Here is a 23,673-nt window from a genome sequence, read left to right on the forward strand (position 1 = left end):
TGTTAATTGCTCTTTCTGATATTTCATTCTTGTATATAGAAATGCAAGTGATTTCTGTGTACTGATTTTGTATCCTGCAACTTTGCTAAATGCACTGATTAACTCTAGTAATTTTCTGATCCTATCTTTAGGGTTTTCTATGTACACTGTCATGTCATCTGCAAACAGTGAGAGCTTTACTTGTTGTTTTCCTATCTAGATTCCTTTTATTTATTTTTGTTCTCTGATCACTGTAGCTAGTACTTCCAGAACTATGTTGAATAATAATGGTGAAAGTGGACACCCTTGTCTTGTTTCTGATCTTAGAGGGGATGATTTCAGTTTTTCACCATTGAGAATAATGTTTCCTGTAGGCTTATCATATATGGCCTTTACTATGTTGAGGTAAGTTCCTCCTATGCCCCTTTTTTGAAGCATTTTAATAATAAATGGGTGCTGGATTTCATCAAAGTCTTGTTCTGTATCTATTATGATGATCATATTGTTTTTATCATTTAATTTATAATCGGGTGTATCACATTGACTGATGTGCATATGTTGAAGAATCCTTGCATTCCTGGGATAAATGCAACTTGATCATGGTGTATGAGCTTTTAGATGTGTTGCTGAATTCTGTTTGCTAAAATTTTGTTGAGGACTTTTGAATCTATGTTCATCAGTGATATTGGCCTGCAGTTTTCTTTTTTTGTATTGTCTTTGTCTAGTTTTGCTATCAGGGTGATAGTGGCCTTGTAGAATGAATTTGGGACTGTTCCTTCCTCTACCATTTTTTGAAAGAGTTTTAGAAGGATAGGCATTAGCTCTTCTCTAAATGTTTGATGGAATTCTCCTGTGAAGCCATCTGGTCCTGGGCTTTTGTTTTTGAGAGATTTCTGATCACAGTTTCATTTTCAGTGCTTGTAATTGGGTTGTTTATAATTTCTATTTCTTCCTGAGTCAGTCCTGGAAAATTGAACTTTTCTAAGAATCTGTTCATTTCTTCCAAGTTATCCATTTTATTGCCATACAATTGTTCATAATGGTCTCTTACAATCCTTTGCATTTCTGCATTTTCGGTTGTACCCTCCTTTTTCATTTCTAGTTTTTTTGATTAGATTATTCTCTCTTTTTTTCTTGATGAGTCTGGCTATAGGCTTGTCAATTTTGTATACCTTCTCAAAGAACCAGCTTTTAGTTTTATTAATCTTTACTATTATTTCATTTCTTTTTCACTTATTTCTGCTCCGATCTTGATGATTTCTTTCCTTCCACTAATTTTGGGGTATTTTTCTTCTTCTTTTTCCCGTTGTTTTAGGTGTAACATTAGGTTGTCTAGTCAATGTTTTTCTTGTTACTTGAGGTAGGATTGTGTGGCTATAAACTTCCTTTTTAGAACTGCGTTTGCTGCATCCCTTAGGTTTTTAATTGTCATGTTTTCATTGTCATTTGTTTCTAGAAATTTTTTGATTTCCCTTTTGATTTCTTCAGTAACCTGTTGGTTATTTAGAAACGTGTTGTTTAATCTCCATAGGTATGCATTTTTATCCTCAGTTCTTTTCATTCATTTTACTTTATTCTGCTCTTCAGAAGTTATTTCCACCATTTTATCTTCCAGCTCACTGATTCATTCTTCTGCTTCAGGTATTCTGCTATTGATTCCTTCTAGAGTATTTTTAATTTCAGTAATTGTGTTGTCTCTGTATGCTTATTCTGTAATTCCTCTAGGTCTTTGTTAATTGATTCTTGCATTTTCTCTACTTTGTTTTCAAGGTTTATGATCATCTTCACTATTATTATTCTGAATTATTTTTCAAGTAGTTTGCCTATTTCCTTTTCATTTATTTGGATTTCTGTGTTTCTAGTTTATTCCTTCATTTGTTTGTATTTCTCTGTATTTCTTTTCTTTTCTTTTCTTTTTTTAACGTTTTGTGTTTGAGGTCTCCTTTCCCAGGGTTCAAGGTTGAATTCTTTTTCCTTTTGGTTTTTGCCCTCCTAAGTTTGGCCCAGTGGTTTGTGTAAGCTTCATATAAAGTGAGATTGTGCTAAGCATTTTTTGTTTGTTTGTTTGTTTGTTTTTCCTCTGATGGGCAAGTTTGAGGAAGGTGGTAATCCTGTTTGCTGATGACTGGGTTTGTATTCTTGTTTTGTTTGTTGCTTAGATGAGGCATTCTGCACAGGGTGCTCCTGGTGGTTGGGTGATGACGGGTCTTATATTCAAGTGGGTTCCTTTATATGAGTTCTCATATTTGATACTCCCTAGGGTTAGTTATTTGGTATTCTAGGGTGTTGGAGTCAGTGATCCCACTCCAAAGGCTCAGGTCTTGATCTCTGGTTAGGAATAAAGATCCCACAAGTGGTTTGTTAGGACACTAAGTGAGATTAAAACAAATACTCAACAACAAGAAAGCAAAGAGGAACCCCAGAGAAATGGCAGTTACAAAATCAGGCAAATAATAATTAAATAATGGAATATACACATACACATATACACCCATGAGCAAAGTCAAACCAGACCAACAAAAATAAAGTACAGTAGATTGCCCTGGCAAACAAAGGAAATCAAAAATTATATTTACCAGTTAAGAACAAAACTAACTAAAACACAAACTGGAAAACAAAACTAAAGCAAAGTGCCAAGTGGTGAATAAAGTAATGAAAACAAAAGTAACAAATATGTTGAAAGGAAAGAAAAAAAAGAAAAGAAAGAAAGAATAGATATGCAAAGTTAAATAGAGGTAGATGAAGAAGATTTATATACATTAAAGATTACCTTCAAGGGGAAAAGAACAGTAGGAAAGGCAAGCTAAGGAATAAATGTAGAAAAAATATAATAAATTTTTAAAAATTAAAGTTATAAAAAGTGAAAAGAAAAAAAAGGAAGGAGAAAGAAAATAAGGAAAAAAGAAAATAAACAGGAAAACTACACAGAACTGCAAAAGCCCAACCTAGACTGACCAGGTGAACAAAGGAAACCAGAAATTTTATCTATGAGTCAAGAACAAAACTAACTAAAGCACAGACTAGAGAACAAAACTAAAGCAAGGTGCCAATTGGGGGATGAAGCAATGAAAATAAAACTAAAAAATACATTTAGAGGAAAGGAAAGAAAGAAAAGAAAGAAAGAATAGATATGCAAAGTTAAACAGAGGTAGATAAAGATTTATATACATTAAGGACTAACTACAAAGGGAAAAGAACAGTAGGAAAAGCAAGCAAAGGAATAAATGTAGAAAAAATAATAAGTTTAAAAAAATTAAAAATCAACTTTAAAAAAGAGAGAAAAAAGGAAAACTCCACAGAACTGCAATAGCCCAATGTAGAGGCAGAGGTTTATAACAACAATAAAAAATGTGACCCAGAAAAAAAAAAAAAACTCAAAAGTTTAATTACATTTCATAGGGCCAATAAAATTGACAATTACAATGGGGGGGGGGAGGTGGGGAAAAAGAAAGAAAATCCAAAAGAATCCACAGAACAAGTCAAAACATAAGAAAAATAAATGTTTTTCTTGACTCACTGCTGTCAGAGTCCTTTCCCTCGCTGGGAGTCACAGTCCACCTCGCCTCCCTAGGATGCCCTCCAACACTGTGCTGATCTCTGGACCTGCTGTGGGGGCCGCTCAGATTCTAATCTGGTCCTACTCCTGTGTGTTCTTGCCTCCAATGTCCACAGCTATCAGAGCTAGTGCATTTTCTTTGTGGGAACTCTCAGTGACCTTTTATATATTCCATAGACACAGAGTCTGCCTAGTTGATAATGTGGATTTAATCTGGATTTTGTACAGCTGGTGGAAAGGTTTTGGGTCTTCTTCCTTAGCCACACTGCCCCTGGGTTTCAACTGTGGTCTTTTTTCCACCTCTGCATGTGGGTCGTCCACTGGGGTTTGCTCCTGAGGCTGCCCTGGAGAACTTAGGTTTGCCCCTGTGAGGGCCAGGTATGGTGGTGGTGCAGCTGCTTGGGTCACAGGGGTTCTGGCAGCACCAGGTACTCAGGGGAGTTGGCGGCTAGGGTAGCAGGAAATACAGTGCTCTAGAAGGGTATGGTGACCAGTATTGGCCAGTATGCTCCAGTATTCTTGCCTGGAGAACCCCCCTGACAGAGAAGCCTGGCAGGCTACAGTCTACAGGGTCACAAAGTGTTGGACACGACCAAAGTGACCCTACATGAATAGCCATAAGACTTTTTTCCCCCTGACGTCACTCTGCCCCAGGGAGAGTTGAGTGTTAAGATGGCACAGCTGCTTGGCTTGTGGGGACCCTGGTGGTGCCAAGTGCATAGGGACATGGACTGCCTCCAAGGCAAGAGTTATGGCCACCAGTCTTTCTCCATATCTCCACCGTTCAGGCACTTAGAGGGCTCCCTTGCCTGGGGTCCTTCTCTGTTGTTCAGCTCATCAGGCACATAAAGGGGCTCCCCTGGCTTGGGTCCTACTCTGTAGATCAGGCATTAAGCACTTGAAGGGGCACCCTCGGTGGGGTCCTACTCTGTAGTTAAGTGGGTCAGGCATTTGATGGGCCAGCCTCTCTATTGTTCAGCTTCTGATGCTGGCCTGTGGGGAGAGGCTATGGTGATGGCTCCATGCCCTATGCATGACTCAGCAGCAACATCTTGCTTCCATGGCTGCCTGGCCTTCCTCCACAGGCATTTCCCACCACAATCTCCTCCTTCATATCCCCTCAACCTGTCTCTCCACAGTCAACAGCAGCCCTTTCCCTGGGATTGCTCCACACTCCCTAAACTCCAGCTCCCAGCTACTGTGCCTTCCAGGGGACCTGTGTCCCTGTCCGGGGTATGTATGGCTGCAGCAAGGACCATCTGATTCTCGTTGCATTTAGGCTGCCACAGATCAGCGGCTTTACTCTCAGCCTTAAATGTTTCTCCTCTGACTCAGACAATTGCCCTGATGTGGGGATCGGACCCCTGCTTCAGTTCCCCCAACCAGCTGAGGGCAGGTCCAGCCCTGACTCTCCTGTTTTTCCCCCAGTTCCTTCATCCTACAGAGTTTTGCATAGTTCTGTATATTCTTTTCCACTGGTCGGGTACTCCTGTCTGCTCTCAGCTGGTCTTCTGCATGCACTTCTGTGTCTGAAGGGGTATTCCTGATGTATCTGTGGAGAGGGATGTACTCCACGTCCACCTACTCCTCCACCAGCTTGTTCTCCCTAGTATGGATATTGTAGCAATATTAACTCTTCCCATCCATGAACACAGACTATCTTTTCATTTATTTATGTCTTCCTTGATATCTTGCATCAATGTCTAATAGTTTCCAGTGAACACACTTTTTTATCTCCTTGGTTATATTTATTCCTAAGTATTTTTTTTTTTTTTACTTTTTAGAATGTTATTGTAAATATTTTCTTTCTTTTTCAGACAAAGTATTATTAGTGTATACAAATGCAAACATATCTTACTTATGGATAGTTGCTAGATCATCTTCTTGTGAGGGGAACTTTAGTTGAGAATGACCTATTTAATGACCAGTGTTAGTATTATCTTATCTACTTTCTTAGTGCACTCATTATTATATGACCAGCAAGAACTATAATAAATGAAATACTGTAATGTAGAATTGCTTTGCCTCCAGTGATGTTACTGATGGTTCAAAGATTCCTACTCCAAGTTACCTCTTGACTGCTGAATTATTTAATGCATTTCATTGGGAGTGCATCTATCTTTACTATAATTTTTGATACTAGTCATTTCTTCTGTATGTCTCTAGAGTACAGTTTTCTTTTATAAATAGAAAGGTTGGTAAATCCTGTCTTTTAGATGATTCAACAATAAAGGTTAAGTGCTTTATTACTGTCAAAATGCATCAGGGATATCAAAGAATATGAGGAACATACTTGGATTCTATTCATCCCAAGATAATATGAACGTCAGCACTGATAATCGGTTCAGAAATCTCAGAATTTAAAGAACAAAGTGACAATGTAGAAATAATTTTAAACAAACATCTCTCCAGGTAAATGTAAATTAGGCACTTTGCCAGAATCAAAGCGTTATGGCCAAAGTTTAGACTTGGTTTTCTGCTTTTGGCTCCTGGACCCGTGATATTTTGTTTATTCCTGCAAAATACTTGTGCAACAATAACTTTGAAGCGAAAACTTCCTTGCAAAAATGTTGGCCAGTCCATGTATTCAGGGCTGTTGCTTTTACAGAAGGTTCATTGCTAAGTTTGAAAAAGGCATCCCCTCTGGGAAGATGAATTAGGAAAAGGCATAGGTTTCCTCAGCGCTAACACAGCATTGCATCAAGCAGCATGTTGAGAGAGCTTTTAGCTTCACCTTGCTCCCTTGACTGAGGTCCCCCATGCCAAACACAACTTGCATGATAATAATAAGCTTGGCCTGTATTTATTTTTCTCAAATTCACTTTCTTCACAATGTAATGAGAATAAAGGCTTAGTTAAATACAGAAGTGCTATTTTAGTTAAATATCTTGATCATTATTTTTGTTACTCGCTAACTTCTTTTTTTCCTTAAAATTTGATCCAAGTATAATGCTTTTAACCTTATGCATTTGAAGTAACAGCTCAATGGTAAAGAATCACCTGCCAATACAGGAGACACGAGTTTGATCCCTGGATCAGGAAGATCCCCTGGAGAAGGAAATGGCAACCCACTCCAGTATCCTTGCCTGAAGACTTCCATGGACAGAGGAGCCAGGCATGCTATAGTCCATGGGGTCACAAAGAGTTGCGCACAACTTAGTGGCTAAACAGCAACAAACCCTTGTTTTCTTTAAAATTTGATCCAAGCCTAATTCTTTAAACTTTATGCATTTGAAGTAATGGTAAGTTCCATGAGAAAAAAACAAACTATGAAACCCAATATTTCCAACTATTTTTACAAGTGTGCTTCCAACAACAACAACAACAACAAAAAAACACACACAAAAATTGTGGGTTTTTTTTAGTATTAATAAACTGTCACTGAAAATCTGCATAATCTCAAATATCATGTTCAGCAATATCAAATGGCAAAATATTCAGTATTTCAAAGGGAATTTATTTCTTTATTTTCAGTGCCAGGATACAAATATACTTCCTTTTAAGAAAAATGACAGAAGCCATTCATTGTTCCTCTGGATGATAATTTACTATCCAGAATTACATCCAAGCAATTTGTGATTCTCACTATTGTAACACTACATAAAACATAGCTTTGATTTGCATTTCTATAATAATTAATGATATTTAGCATCTTTTCATGTGCTTTTTGATCATCTGTACGTCTTCTTTGGAGAAATGTCTATTTAGAGAGATATTACCTCACAGCAGTCATATGGCCATGATTAAAATGTCTACATATAATAAGTGCTGGAGAGAGTGTGGAAATAAAAGGACCCTCCTACACTGTTGGTGGGAATGTAAATTGGAACAACTACTATGGAAAACAGTGTGAAGTTTCCTTATAAAATTAAAAATAGAGCTACCATATGATTCTGCAATCCCACTCCTGGGCATATATCCAGAGAAAACCACATTGTACCTCGGTGTTCATTGCAGCACTATTTACAATAACCAAGACGTAGAAACAGTCTAAATGTCCATCTACAGATGTACCACGTTTTCTTTATTCCTGAATGGATAAGGAAAATATGAGACATATATAGAATGAAATATGGTTGTTGTTAAGTCGCAAAGTCGTATCCAACTCTTTCGTGACCCCATGGACTATATCACCAGGCTCCTCTATCCACGCTATTTCCCAGGAAAGAATTCAGGAGAGGGTTGCCATTTCTCTCTCCAGGAGATCTTTCCAATCCAGGGATCAAACCTGTGTCTCCTGCATTGGCAGGCAGGTTCTTTAGCCACTGAGCTACCTGGGAAGCCCAGAATGAAATGTTACTCAGCCTTAAAAAGAATAAATAATGCCATTTTCAGCAATATGGATGGATCTAGAGATTATCATACTAAGTGAGGTAAGTCAAACAGAGAAAGACAAACATCATATGATATCACTTCTCAGTTCAGTTCAGACGCTCAGTCATGTCTGACTCTTTGCGACCCCATGAATCGCAGCACACCAGGCCTCCCTGTCCATTGCCAACTCCCGGAGTTCACCCAGACTTATGTCCATCGAGTCAGTGATGCCATCCAGCCATCTCATCCTCTGTCGTCCCCTTCTCCTCCTGCCCCTAATCCCTCCCAGCATCAGAGTCTTTTCCAATGAGTCAACTCTTCATATGAGGTGGCCAAAGTCCTGGAGTTTCAGCTTTAGCATCATTCCCTCCAAAGAAATCCCAGGGCTGATCTCCTTCAGAATGGACTGGTTGGATCTCCTTGCAGTCCAAGGGACTCTCAAGAGTCTTCTCCAACACCACAGTTCAAAAGCATAATTCTTCGGCGCTCAGCTTTCTTCACAGTCCAACTCTCACATCCATACATGACCACAGGAAAAACCAGAGCCTTGACTAGACGGATCTTTGTTGGCAAAGTAATGTCTCTACTTTTGAATATGCTATATAGGTTGGTCATAACTTTTCTTCCAAGGAGTAAGTCATGGCTGCAGTCACCATCTGCAGTGATTTTGGAATCCCAAAAAAATAAAGTCTGACACTGTTCCACTCTTTCCCCATCTGTTTCCCTGAAGTGATGGGACCAGATGCCATGATCTTCATTTTCTGAATGTTGAGTTTTAAGCCAACTTTTTAACTCTCCACTTTCACTTTCATCAAGAGGCTTTTTAGTTCCTCTTCAATTTCTACCATAGGGTGGTGTCATCTGCATATCTGAGGTTATTGATATTTCTCCTCGTGATCTTGATTCCAGCTTGTGCTTCTTCCTGCCCAGCGTTTCTCATGATGTACTCTGCATATAAGTTAAATAAGCAGGGTGACAATATATAGCCTTGTCGTACTCCTTTTCCTATTTGGAACCAGCCTGTTGCTCCATGTCCAGTTCTAACTGTTGCTTCCTGACCTGCATATGGGTTTCTCAAGAGGCAGATCAGGTGGTCTGGTATTCCCATCTGTTTCAGAATTTTCCACACTTTATTGTGATCCACACAGTCAAAGGCTTTGGCATAGTCAGTAAAGCAGAAATAGATGTTTTTCTGGAACTCTCTTGCTTTTTCAATGATCCAGTGGATGTTGGCAATTTGATCTCTCATTCCTCTGCCTTTTCTAAGCCTAGCTTGGAGGATTTTGAGCATTACTTTATTAGAGTGTGAGAGGAGCGCAATTGTGCAGTAGTTTGAGCATTCTTTGGCATTGCCTTTCTTTGGGATTGGAATGAAAACTGACCTTTTCCAGTCCTGTGGCCACTGCTGAGTTTTCCAAATTTGCTGGCATATTGAGTGCAGCACTTTCACAGCATCATCTTTCAGTATTTGAAATAGCTCAACTGGAATTCCATCACCTCCACTAGCTTTGTTTGTAGTGATACTTTCTAAGGCCCACTTGACTTCACATTCCAGGATGTCTGGCTCTAGGTGAGTGATCACACCATTGTGATTATCTTGGTTGTGAAGATCTTTTTTGTACAGTTCTTCTGTGTATTCTTGCCACCTCTTCTTAATATCTTCTGCTTCTGGTAGATCCATACAATTTCTGTCCTTTATCGAGCCTATCTTTGAATGAAATGTTCCCTTGGTATCTCTAATTTTCTTGAAGAGATCTCTAGTCTTGCCCATTCTATTGTTTTCCTCTATTTCTTTGCATTGATCGCTGAAGAAGGCTTTCTTATCTCTTCTTGCTATTCTTTGGAACTCTGCATTCAGATGCTTACATCTTTCCTTTTCTCCTTTGCTTTTCACTTCTCTTCTTTTTACAGCTATTTGTAAGGCCTCCCCAGACAGCCATTGTGTTTTTTACATTTCTTTTCCATGGTGATGGTCTTGATCCCTGTCTCCTGTACAATGTCACGAACCTCCATCCATAGTTCATCAGGCACTTCTATCAGATCTAGGCCCTTAAATCTCTTTCTCACTTCCATTGTATAATCATAAGGGATTTGATTTATGTCATACCTGAATGGTCTAGTGGTTTTCCCTACTTTCTTCAATTTCAGTCTGAATTTGGCAATAAGGAGTTCATGATCTGAGCCACAGTCCACAGTCAGCTCCTGGTCTTGTTTTTGCTGACTGTATAGAGCTTCTCCATCTTTGGCTGCAAAGAATATAATCAATCTGATTTTGGTGTTGACCATCTGGTGATGTCCATGTGTGGAATCAAAAAAAAATGATACAAATGAACTTATTTACAAAACAGAAACACACTCACCGACTTAGAAAACAAAATTACAGATACCAAAGGGGAAAGATGAAGGGGACAGATAAATTAGCAGGTTGAGATTAACATACCGACTTGATGGACATGAGTTTGAGTGAACTCCGGGAGTTGGTGATGGACAGGGAGGCCTGGTGTGCTGTAATTCATGGGGTCACAATGAGTCAGACACGACTGAGTGACTGAACTGAACTGTATATATAAAATATAATCAACAAGGACCTATTGTATAGTATAGTGATCTTTACTCAGTACTCTGTAATAACCTACATGGGAAAGCATCCAAAGAAAAGAATAGATGGATGTGTTACAGGTTTAGTTGTTAAGTCATGTCCTGCTCTTGTGACCCCTTGGACTATAGCCCACCAGGCTCTTCTGTCCATTGGATTTCCCAGGCAAGAATACTAGAGTGGGTTGCCATTTCCTTCTCCAGGGGATCTTTCCAGACAAGGATCTAACCCATGTCTCCTATGTCTCCTGCATTAGCAGGCAGTTTCGTTACCAACTGTTACTGCTACTGCTAAGTCACTTCAGTCGTATCTGACTCTGTGCGACCCCATAGACAGCTGCCTACCAGTCTCCCCTGTCCCTGGGATTCTCCAGGCAAGAACAATGGAGGGGGTTGCCATTTCCTTCTCCAACACATGAAAGTGAAAATGAAAGTGAAGTCACTCATCATGTCCGACTCTTTGCGACCCCCTGGACTGCAGCCTGCCAGCTCCTCAGTCCATGGGATTTTCCAGGCAAGAGTACTGGAGTGGGGTGCCATTGCCTTCTCCTTTACCAACTGAGCCACCAGTAAAGCATATGTATAACTAAATCACTTTGCTGTATACCCTAAACTAACACACCATTGTCAACTATATGCCATTGTAAAATAAAAATTTTAAAAAAAGAAAATATAATTCCAGTGCATACAGTATAGGGTCATAAGTTATATAGTCAGACAGCCTAGACTCAAATCTTTGCCTGACAGCTTGTCAACTGTGTGACATTGGACAACATCATAGCTTGCCTTCGATGTATTCTGTTTGTGAATAACAGAAGTCCAAAAATGGATTCCAGGGTACAAAATTTCTTCTATTATAAAGGTATTTTGTTTTCCCTTTGATTTTTCTGTATAGGAGAATTTTCTCTTTTCAAGCCCTCTCATTTTGTCTAAATGGAGTAACAGACATATAACTAAAGTTCTTATGCTTTTAAGAAAACTAGCAATATGTCAAGGTTCATTTAAACTTTTATCTTCAGGTTATTAAAGCATTTTATACCACAGTTTCCATCTGTAAAATGGGGCCAATTCCCATTTTAATTGATTTACAAATGTTGTGCTTTTAGAACTGTATGTGGCACTAAACAGTAAGCACTCAATAAATCATAATCATCACCTTTAGCATTCCCGTATTTCACAGAAATGCAAAAGCTCACAAAACTTGGGGAGATTTTTGTTGATTTCGTAAGAATCACATTTGTGGCACATTTTTAAACCTATGTGCAGTCATCTGGGTCTTATATTTCTTATATTTGCATCCTTACAAATTTGAATAAATGGCAAAGCAAATGAATAAATTCCATATGTGTAGATTTAGTTCAGAATAAGTGATATAGACATACTTAATTTTAAATGGAAAATTCAGTGAAACAAGAAAAAATAAAAGTAAATGATGATACGTGGCCATCTGGAAGAAGAAAAACATTACGTGTTATTATTAGACTCTTTTTAAAATTACCAGGTTTGTGTACTGCCTTCTCAGAACACACTTTGAGTGTTAAGAGGAGGAGTTGTTAGTGCTGAAGTAATTATAACAAGGGTGTAAGTTTCTGTAGGTGGGAGACAACTTATTATATGGAGATATTTATTTTAGGCTTAGAATAATATTTTATTGAATTTAGATATTTAGGTAAGGCTAAAGTCTCTCTTTAGTGTGAAGCACAGGACTGACCCAAGATAAAGACACATCATACTTTCACAGTGGAGAGTTATTTTTGTTTATAGAGAATGTTAATGAAGCATATCAAGAGATTGAACTTATCTTGTGGGACATATACAAATTCGACCTTGTGTGAACTACAAAAAGACAATTTTATCATCTTCCTTTAATACTTTACATGTCTAATACCTGTATTGGGCTTCCCTGGTGGCTCAGTCAGTAAAGAATCCACCTGCCAATGCAGGAAACGTGGATTTGGTCCCCGGGTTGGGAAGATCCCCTGGAGACGGAAATGACAACTCACTCCAGCATTCCTGCCTAGAAAATCCTATGGACAGAGGAGCCTGGCAGGCTACAGTTCATAGTGTTGCAAAGAGTTAAACACAAATTAGCTGCTAAACCACCACCAATATCTTTATTATCATAAAATATTAGTAAGAATACCTTGCTGCTGCTGCTGCTGCTGCTGCTAAGTCACTTCAGTTGTGTCCGATTCTGTGCGACCCCATAGACGGCAGCCCACCAGGCCCGCCTGTCCCTGGGGTTCTCCAGGCAAGAACACTGGAGTAGGTTGTCTTTTCCTCCTCCAACGCATGAAAGTGAAAAGTGAAAGTGAAGTCGCTGAGTCGTGTCTGACTTGTAGCGACCCCATGGACTGCAGCCCACCAGGCTCCTCCATCCATGGAATTTTCCAGGCAAGAGTACTGGAGTGGGGTGCCATTGCCTTCTCCGAAAAATACCTTAGAGACTTTTAATTTAAAGTATTCAACGCGGTCAGGGAATTATACTCAATATTTTTAATAAACTTAGGGAAAAGAATCTGAAAGAAAGAAATATATATATACACATACATATATACATACATACATATATATGTGTGTGTGCGTGTGTGTATATATATATATATATATATATATACACATATATATGTGTGCGTGTGTGTGTGTGAAACTTATAGGCTTTCACATGTGGCGCTAGTGGTAAAGAACCTGCCTGCCAATGCAGGAGATGTAAGAGATGTGGATTCGATCCCTGGGTTGGGAAGATCCCCTGAAGGAGGACATGGCAACCCCCTTCAGTATTAATGCCTAGAAAATCCCGTGGATAGAGGAGTCTGGTGGGTTATGGTCCATAGTGTCACAAAGAGTCAGACATGACTGAAGTGGCTTAGCACACATGTGTATAACTGAGTTATTATGCAATACACTTGAAACTAACATGACATTATACATCAATCATACTTGAAAAAAAGTGAATGCTGTATACATTTTTCTAAGAGAATATAAAATAATGTCTTCATCACTCTGTAAATAAGTATTACCCTTTCTTTCTTCTTTAAATAGTTCTACAATCTGATTGCTACATACCACTATTCAATGTTGTTTCTGCACTGTTTTAAAACTTGTGTGGAGGGTCTGTGAGTTTCATTACCCAGAAGAAGAACTATAGCATCATAATTTTAAATATTTTCACTACTTTATCACCAGACTCAAAGAGCTCTAGACTAACAGCTAGAGGTAAATTTGACATGAGGGAAGATTTTTTTTTTTTTAATTAAAGATTTCATTTTTTTAGAGTAGTTTTAACTTTACAACACGATTGAAAAGGAAGGTATTGAGATTTCCCATCTACAGCTTTCCCCACGTGAGTGTAACCTTTCCCATTATCAACATTAGTCACCAGAATGGTATGACTTTTGCAATTCATTAACACATTATAATCATTCAAGGTCCATACTTTACCTTAGGATTCACTCTTAATATTATATGGGTTTGGGAAAATTCATATAGTCTATGGGTTTGGGGAAATTATGATGACATATACTCATCACCATAGTATATAGAGTATTTTCATGGCCTTAAAATTCCTCTCTGTCTTCCTAGTTACTCCTCCACCGATGTGCCCTGCACTGTTCACATATTTTTCTCCTAAGGCCCTCATTACACTTCAGTTTGGTGATCAGTTGTGTCCAACTCTCTGCAATCCCATGAACCGCAGCATGCCAGGCCTCCCTGTCCATTACCAACTCCTGGAGTTCACCCAAACCCATGTCCATTGAGTCAGCGATGCCATCCAACCATCTCATCCTCTGTTGTCCCCTTCTCCTCCTGTCCTCAGTCTTTCACAGCATCGGGGTCTTTTCCAATGAGTCAGCTCTTCACATGAGGTGGCCAAAGTATTGGAGTTTCACCTTCAACATCAGTCCTTCCAAACACTCAGGACTGATCTCCTTTAGGATGGACTGGTTGGATCTCCTTGCAGTCCAAGGGACTCTCAAGAGTCTTCTCCAACACCACAGTTCAAAAGCATCGGTTCTTTGATACTCAGCTTTCTTCACAGTCCAACTCTCACATCCATACATGACCACTGGAAAAACCATAGCCTTGACTAGACAGACCTTTGTTGACAAAGTAACGTCTCTGCTTTTGAATATACTATCTAGGCTTTTCTTTCAAGGAGTAAACGTCTTTTAATTTCATGACTGTAATTACCATCTATAGTGATTTTGGAGGCCAAAAAAGTAAAGTCTGACACTGTTTCCACTGTTTCTTCATCTACTGGCCATGAAGTGATGGGGCCAGATACCATGATCTTAGTTTTCTGAATGTTGAGCCAACTTTTTCACTCTCATCTTTCACTTTCATCAAGAGGCTCTTTAGTTCTTCTTCACTTTCTGCCATAAGGGTGGTGTTATCTGCATATCTGAGGTTGATATTTCTCCCAGCAATCTTGATTCCAGCTTGTGCTTCATCCAACCCAACGTTTCTCATGATGTACTCTGAATATAAGTTAAATAAGCAGGGAGACAGTATATAGCTTTGACGTACTCTTTTTCCTATATGGAACCAATTTGTTGTTCCATGTCCAGCTCTAACTGTGTTTTCTTGACCTGCATACAGGTTTCTCAAGAGGCAGGTCAGGTGGTCTGGTATTCCCATCTCTTTCAGGATTTTCCACAGTTTGTTGTGATCCAAACAGTCAAGGCTTTGGCATAGTCAGTAAGGTAGAAATAGATGTTTTTCTGGAATTCTCTTGCTTTTTTTGATGATCCAATAGTTGTTGGAAATTTGGTCTCTGGTTCCTCTGTCTTTTCTAAAACCAGCTTGAACATCTGGCAGTTCATGGTTCACGTACTGTTGAAGACTGGCTTGGAGAATTTTGAGGATGACTTTACTAGCGTGTGAGATGAGTGCAATTGCGCCGTTGTTTGAGCATTCTTTGACATTGCCTTTCTTTGGGATTGGAATAAAAACTGTCCTTTTCCAGTCCTGTGGCCACTGCTGAGTTTTCCAAATTTGCTGGCATACTGAGTGCAGCACTTTTACAGCATCATCTTTCAGGATTTGAAATAGCTCAACTGGAATTCCATCACCTCCACTAGCTTTGTTCATAGTGATGCTTCCTAAGGCCCACTTGACTTCACATTCCGGGATGTCTGGCTCTAGGTGAGTGATCACACCATCGTGATTATCTGGGTCGTGAAGCTCTTTCTTGTACAGTTCTTCTGTGTATTCTTGCCACCTCTTCTTAATATCATCTGCTTCTGTTAGATCCATACCATTTCTGTCCTTTATCGAGCCCATCTTTGCATGAAATATTCCCTTGGTATCTCTAATTTTCTTGAAGAGATCTGTAGTCTTGCCCATTCTATTGTTTTCCTCTATTTCTTTGCACTTATCACTGAGGAAGGCTTTCTTATCTCTCCTTGCTATTCTTTGGAACTCTGAATTCAAGTGGATGTATCTTTCCTTTCCTCCTTTGCTTTTTTCTTCTCTTTTTTTCACAGCTATTTGTAAGGCCTCCTCAGACAGTTGTTTTGCTTTGTTGTATTTCTTTTTCTTGGGGATGGTCTTGCTCCCTGTCTCCTGTACAATGTCACAAACCACTGTCCATAGTTCATCAGGCACTCTCTCCATCAGATCTATCCCTTAAATCTATTTCTCACTTCCACTGTATAATCATTAGGGATTTGATATAGATCATACCTGAATGGTTTATTGGTTTTCCCTACTTTCTTCCATTTAAGTCTGAATCTGGCAATAAGGACTTCATGATCTGAGCCACAGTCAGCTTCTGGTCTTTTTTCCTTGACTGTATAGAGCTTCTCCATCTTTGGCTGCAAAGAATATAATCAATCTGATTTCAGTGTTGACCATCTGGTGATATTCATGGGTAGAGTCTTCTACTGTGTAGTTGGAAGAGGGCCCTATGTGGGACATATGGTGATGAGTGCTGCTTTCACTGTGAGAATGTTGGGTGTGTTTCCTGACCTGCCACCATGTCCCTCTGCTGCCCTTAGGGCTGCCACAGCATCCCCTGGCCCTGACTTAAGGCACCACCACTCCCTTCCCCAATCCTGGAAAACTGCTAGTATCCCCAAGCTGGTGCTTAGATGTCTGGACTCCTTACTGTTTATCTTTATGCTATGCTCTAAGTTGTAAGCTAGGAAAATACTTATTTTCTCTTTGATGTTACAGTCTTCCAGAATGGATACTAAACCTTTATGTTCTGATGTTTTACAAGGACATAACTATAGCCTTTTCTGCCTCTGTATTTCAAACATGAGCCCATGTGAGTGACAAGCTCAGGAAAATTGTCCAAAAAAAATTTGACAGATATACTCAAAACAACCATTCTTTCTCCTAGGAATTTCTTTGGCTCCTAATGCAAATGACACTGATAATACTATAAAGAATCCACTAATATTTATTCAAGGATTTTTATGTGTCAGGCATTGTTACAAGCACTTTAATGTGTGTTGGAGAAGGCAATGACACCCCACTCCAGTACTCTTGCCTGGAAAATACCATGGAAGGAGGAGCCTGGTTGGCTGCAGTCCATGGGGTCTCAAAGGGTTGGACATGACTGAATGACTTCACTTTCAGTTTTCACTTTCATGCATTGGAGAAGGACATGGCAACCCACTCCAGTGTTATTGCCTGGAGAATCCCAGGGATGGCAGGGCCTGGTGGGCTGCCATCTATGGGGTTGCACAGAGTCGGACACGACTGAAGTGACTTAGCAGCAGCAGCAGCAGCAGCATTCATTTAATCCTTATGACACCTTAAGATTCTTAGCAGAAAGTATTTTCATTGCAATGAAAAATGCATACGATGTTTCATCCTACTTTATATACTTGTTTTAATGCATTCTGTTCAGTTCAGTCGCTCAGTCGTGTCCGACTCTTTTGTGACCCCATGAATCGCAGCAGGCCAGGCCTCCCTGTCTATCACCAACTCCCCAGAGTTCACTCAAACTCATGTCCATCGAGTCGGTGATGCCATCCAGCCATCTCATCCTCTGTCGTCCCCTTCTCCTCCTGCCCCCAATCCCTCCCAGCATCAGTCTTTTCCAATGAGTCACCTCTTCACATGAGGTGGCCAAAGTACTGGAGTTTCACTTTACTAATATTTCTAAGTTATCCTCTCATAATGCCCAAGCTAAAATTTAAAATTAGGCCAAGGTGAGTCAAAAATCCATCAATGGTTTGCATGGAAAACTGTAGTAGATTCAAAGAAAACACTATTTTGATACATAATGCATATAATAAGAAGGGTTAAATTTATAATGTAAGGAAGAAGACAAATGCAGAAGACAGTACGAATCATCCAAGTAAAAATAAAGGCAAATACATCTGTAATGGATTTTGAGTAACTATCTAGAAGTTCCTAGTTCCTTTTATAAACTAAGTCTTTGTTTATCTAGTTAATTTGGCAAATATTAATTTGGCATACATATGAGTTCAACTATTTGTTGAGATTGTTGTGAGAATCAATATGAACTGCCTATTTCTGGAAAAATTCAAAAGAATACTCAAATATAAGTTTGTCAAAGTAATTAATGTAGCCATCTTGTGTTTTGTGATAACTGTATGTCTCAAATGTTTTGAATTAGAGTGGATGGAGTTAAAGTGTTTTTTGTTTCTTTTTTCCCTGCCAGAATCAAGGAAAACTTTATGTAGAAAAGGGATGACCTGCACTTTGATTTGAGACATAAGTAAAGATTCATCAGGTAAAGAAATGTAAAAACGAATCAGAAGAAAACAACATGAAACACCAGCTGACAAAACTCAAATCAGGAAAAAAAGACAAAACAAAACAGATAAAATCGTGGACTTTGGAGAGTAAGGACCAGAGATTAAAGCACATTCAATGCTTAAGCTGAGTATGTCTTATTGAGCAGGTACTGGAGAATATAAGTTATTATGCTGTGAACTTGCAATATATGTTATATGTCAATTATATCTCAGTTTCAAAAAATAAAAATAGGGAATCCACAGAAGTTTTCAGTATAGGCTTTGTCTGTATTTTTTAAAATTTACAATCATAGCATTCATTACTGAATAGCTAGCCTGTGTGTCATAAAAAATCATGCAGGTATTAGAAAAAAATTAAATGTTTTTCCAACTCAATTACTGGCATTAAACTACCTGAAATTTACTTCACTTCTTTCAATTAAAACCTTAAGGACTTCCAGGAAAAGCAAGCTATTAACTTAGCCACAGTTAATGGCATTATTTAATAAACCAGTAGAGCTGATATACAAAAGACCTGCAGGAAGAAAACATAGAAGACATTATTTTCAGTGAAGAGAAATAAATACACAAAATTTCATGCTATCTAGAAAAGCAATGGGGGAAGACTCCATAGTCACATTCAGGTAAGGTACACCAGCTCCCAGCAACAGGAAATGATATCCATATCTTACAGCTAAGGAAAATGAGTCAATGCCTTGATAGATTTCAAAAAATTACATGAGGGTGTAACTGAAAATACTTTAATATAATCATGGATATGAATTAAGAGGTAAAGGGAATAAAACCCTACTAGATGTGTCACTAGTGGTAAAGAATCTGCCTGCCAATGGAGGAGACTCAAGAGACCCCAGTTCGATCCCTGGGTCAGGAAGATCCCCTGGAGTAGGAAGTGGCAACCCACTCTGGCATTCTTGCCTGGAAAATTTTATGGACAGAGGAGCCTGGTGGACCAAAGTCCATGGGGCTGCAAAGAGCTGGACACCATTTGTGAGCAACTGAACACAAAGAAAATGGGAGATACATCTCTCATTCAGTCTCTTTCTGTTTCCCTATCTATCTGTGTAAATACCCTACCTAAAGTAGCTTTAAATATAGAGATGTTTATAACATACATGTATAAAACATAAAATAAAATTTAAAGCATAAATTAAGGGTAAGAAAAAATAATATAATAAAAGCTGTATCTTGGGTGAAAATGAAACAAAATGCTATAAGCATGAAATCCTGAAATTCTCTCTCATCTGATTTTTGTAAACCTCAGCTAAGAGCTATTTCATTCTTGCTACTGATAAGGTCAAAAACCTGAGTCATCTTATGATGGTTCTTTCTCATAAGCCCATATCCAGCCAACTACAGACTTTTCCAGCTCTGCATTTAAAGCATGTTCAGAATTCCGCTTGTAGGATGGCTCAAAGGGTTTTTAGATGGAACTGGTCTCTGTGTAGCACACAATGGCTTGATGCACATTCATTGACCAAAATTCAGTCCCTGCTCAAACCTAACTTGCAGAAAGTTTAAAAATATGATCTAAATGTGTGTCCTGGAGAGGAGAATGTGGGTTTTCTGATTAATTAGCAGTCTGCGCTACATTTCTTTATGAATAGTTGGCTGATAAAGGGAAAGAAAGACAAAGGAAAGAAGGAAAAGAAAGAATAAAAGAGAGAAAGAAAGAAAAGAGATAGGGTAGGTAGGAGGGAGGGTGGGAAGAAGGGAGGGAAAAAAAAACAAAAAAACAAAAAACACCACTGAGACGAATACAGATACCTATGACTAGCCACATGGTGGCAGTGGCCAGAAATGGAGAACAGTTTTGTCACAGAATGATTTAGGGGTGGCCCTCAGGGATGCAGAAGACATTATCTTAGTGGGAAGAAATTGAAGGTGATATATTTCTTCTTGGCTTGGAAGGAAAACAGTATGTGGGGCATATCAAGAGGGACAAACAATTTAACACAATAGGAAATTGGAAGAAAAAATGTGTGGAGAATTTGTGGAAAAGGCTTTCTGGAGGAAATACACATTTATAACTCTCAAAATTACCCACAAGATGAGATGTATGAGGATCCTGAATGAATGCTTGCCAAAGGTCCTGTTTCCTGTGATAGTTATTTAAGAGATGACCTACAATATCTTCTACCAAGTGGATTATAATTAGTTCTTTTCCCTAGCCATGACAACATCTTCTCATGAGTAATGTTGCCAAGACAGCAGGGATGAAGTTTATACAAGGTTCAAAAACATGGACTTCCCTTCAATTTGCTGAAAGGGCTCAGGCCCCATCTCAAATGGATGGAGGGGGCAGCGATTATTATTCACTGGAACCTACACAGTGATGATAAAGAGTTGCCTTCCTTCACCATCCAGCTTCTACCTGCATTACCATCCATAGGCTGTAGTTAGTCTCTCAGAGTCACGGTATCTCACATAGCATTTCTTCTCAAGAAGGAAATCCTTTCAGGCTAATTAATTAAGACAATGGGCTGATTATGAAGAGTTTTCTTAATCTTGCCGTGTTTTCTAAAATCAGAAATAGCTATCTTATAGAAAAAGTGAAATGGTTTACTAAAGATCAGTTCATGGTATCCTGTATTTTAAAAGATCTTGTAATAGTGGGATGTCATCCAACAGGATTTGCCTTTGAAGAAGCTATGCATAAATGGTGCCATTATAGGATAGTTAGACTTGATCACTTTTACATTGACTGAACCACTCATGAATGTTGACTTCCTGTCTATGATGGACTTGTGTTTTAGAAAGTTTAGCATCTAAGAGAAGAAAGCTTCTACAAGGGGTCATGACAATACTCCCATTGAATTCCTAGTTATGATACCATTCTGCTGTTTGAGACTCTTTTTGCCACTGAATAAACAAAATGCCACTGAATCACCACGGCAGTGGCCAGAAATTGATCAGTGTTTCATTCCAGAAGGGGACTGTCCCCTGAGGGGTGGTCCTCAGGGATACCGAAGAAACAATATTCTCTTAGTAGGAAAAAGTTGATGATACAGCTCTTCTTTGCTTGGAAGGAAAAATAATGTGTGGGACATATCAACAGAGAAACAAACCAATTTAACACAATAGAAAATTGCGGGAAAAATGTGGAAAATTTGTGAAAAAGGCTTTCTAGAAAGGGAAGATTTTGGAGGCACAGTGATCAGTACTAATTATGAGGAAAGAGAATCACTGCTATCTACTTCTGCCTTACTGACTATGCCAAAGCATTTGACTGTGTGAATCACAACAAACTCTGGAAAATTCTCAATGAGATGGTAATACCAGACCACCTGACCTGCCTCCTGAGAAATCTGTATGCAGGTCAGGAAGCAACAGTTAGAACTGGACATGGAACAACAGACTGGTTCCAAATAGGAAAAGGAGTACGTCAAGGTTCTATACTGTCACCCTGCTTATTTAACTTATATGCAGAGTAGATTATGAGAAATGCTGGGCTAGATGAAGCACAAGCTGGAATCAGGATTACCAGGAGAAATATCAATAACCTCAGATATGCAGATGACACCACCTTTATGGCAGAAAGCTAAGAAGAACTAAAGAGGCTCTTGATGAAAGTGAAAGAGGAGAATGAAAGAGTTGGCTTAAAGCTCAACATTCAGAAAATGAAGATCATGGCATCTGGTCCATTATTTCATGGCAAATAGATGGGGAAAGAATGATAACAGTGAGAAACTTTATTTTGAGGGGCTCCAAAATCATTGCAGATTGTGACTGCAGCCAGGAAATTAAAAGACGCTTACTCCTTGGAAGAAAAGTTATGACCAACCTAGACAGCATATTAAAAAGCAGAGACATTACTTTACCAACAAAGGTCCATCTAGTCAAAGCTATGGTTTTTCCAGTAGTCATGTATGGATGTGAGAGTTGGACTATAAAGAAAGCTGAGCACTGAAGAACTGATGCTTTTGAATTGTGGTGTTGGAGAAGACTCTTGAAAGTTCCTTGGACTGCAAGGAGATCCAATCAGTCCATCCTAAAGGAGATCAGTCCTGGGTGTCCATTGGAAGGACTGATACTGAAGCTAAAGCTCCTGTACTTTGGCCACCAGATGTGAAGAGCTGACTCGTTTGAAAAGACTCTGATGCCGGGAAAGACTGAAGGTGGGAAGAGAAGGGGATGACAGAGGATGAGGTGGTTGGATGGCATCACTGACTCAATGGACATGAGTTTGAGTAAATTCTGGGAGTTGGTGATGGACAGGGAGGTCTGGTGTGCTGCAGTCCGTGGGGTCACAAAGAGTCGGACACAACTGAGCGACTGAACTGAAGTGAACAGTAGAAAGGGGGTGCGTGTGTCTGGAAATGAAGAGATACTTTAGACCACTTCCTAATACTCCCATGACCACCAAAACGTTGAAGAAGTCTAAGGGTTCAAGCCCACCAGATTTAATCATACTTTTAGATAAAGAACTTTAACTTCAATGCTAGCTGAGAAATATGTAGTGGAGAAAGAATGTTGTAAATGCAAACAGTAGCCAAGTAAAGAGTTGCAGAACCAAGAATAATTGCAGTTCATCACAGACATAATCATTCTATTTATATATACCTAGCTCTTCCTCTCTCTTAATTTCTCTTTCTCTGATATATAAGCTGTGTTATTGATAGCTAGGCTAATTTTAGTGTGCATATTTTCTGCTTTTAAGCTAAGGTTCTGGATGTCCTTTAGGACATCTAGACAACTAGAAATGCAAACAATGGGTTCATAAGACATGGTCTTTGCTTCTAGAGAGAGAGTTAACATGTCTTAAATTCTGCGTATATAGACATACTTTGTAAGACTGAGACATGATGTTTTTGTCAATTTATTGTCTAAAAGTTAAGCTAGGTAAATTGTGTATAGTCAATTTTCTACACAGAAGTGTAGACTACAGAATATGCTGAAAACTGGCTCTCTATATGCTTTAACCTTGGAAAATAGAAAATAAAATTGTAAGATTCTTTTGTAGCTGGAATTTCATGCATGGCCTAGCTTGCTTCAAACAGATGTTTCTGCAAGAATTCACACAAAGCTTGCAGGTGAAACTGACACAGTTATCTTCAAAATCCAAGGGGTAGGGGTATCGGTCCTTTCATGGAAGGTGGGAAATACTCTTGATTTCTAGTTTCATTGATTAGCAGAACAGAATCTGCAGAAACAACTCCTTAGTGTGGGTCATCATTTCTGCTGGATCTGTGTTCTCCAAAATTCTTTTTCTGCATCTCCTCCCAATTCTGTGAGATATCTTATACTTTACAAATTATATATTAGACATCACAGATTGCTTAGCCAGACGTAACAAAAGTAAGAAGAAATGTATGGAAATAATCACCAAATTTAGAATATAGGCTACTTTTAGGAGTAGTAAATAGGGTCTTTGTATTGATATCTGCTTTATGTATTAAACTGCATAGTGGTTATGCCTAATGCAACTTTAGAGCAGAATCAGAATGAAGTGTCAGAACAAACCTGGTAAATGTAGAACATTCCAAAAAGAAAAAA

This window comes from Bos taurus, chromosome 5 (assembly GCF_002263795.3).
Source record: "Bos taurus isolate L1 Dominette 01449 registration number 42190680 breed Hereford chromosome 5, ARS-UCD2.0, whole genome shotgun sequence".
In the NCBI taxonomy this organism is placed as follows: domain Eukaryota; kingdom Metazoa; phylum Chordata; class Mammalia; order Artiodactyla; family Bovidae; genus Bos; species Bos taurus.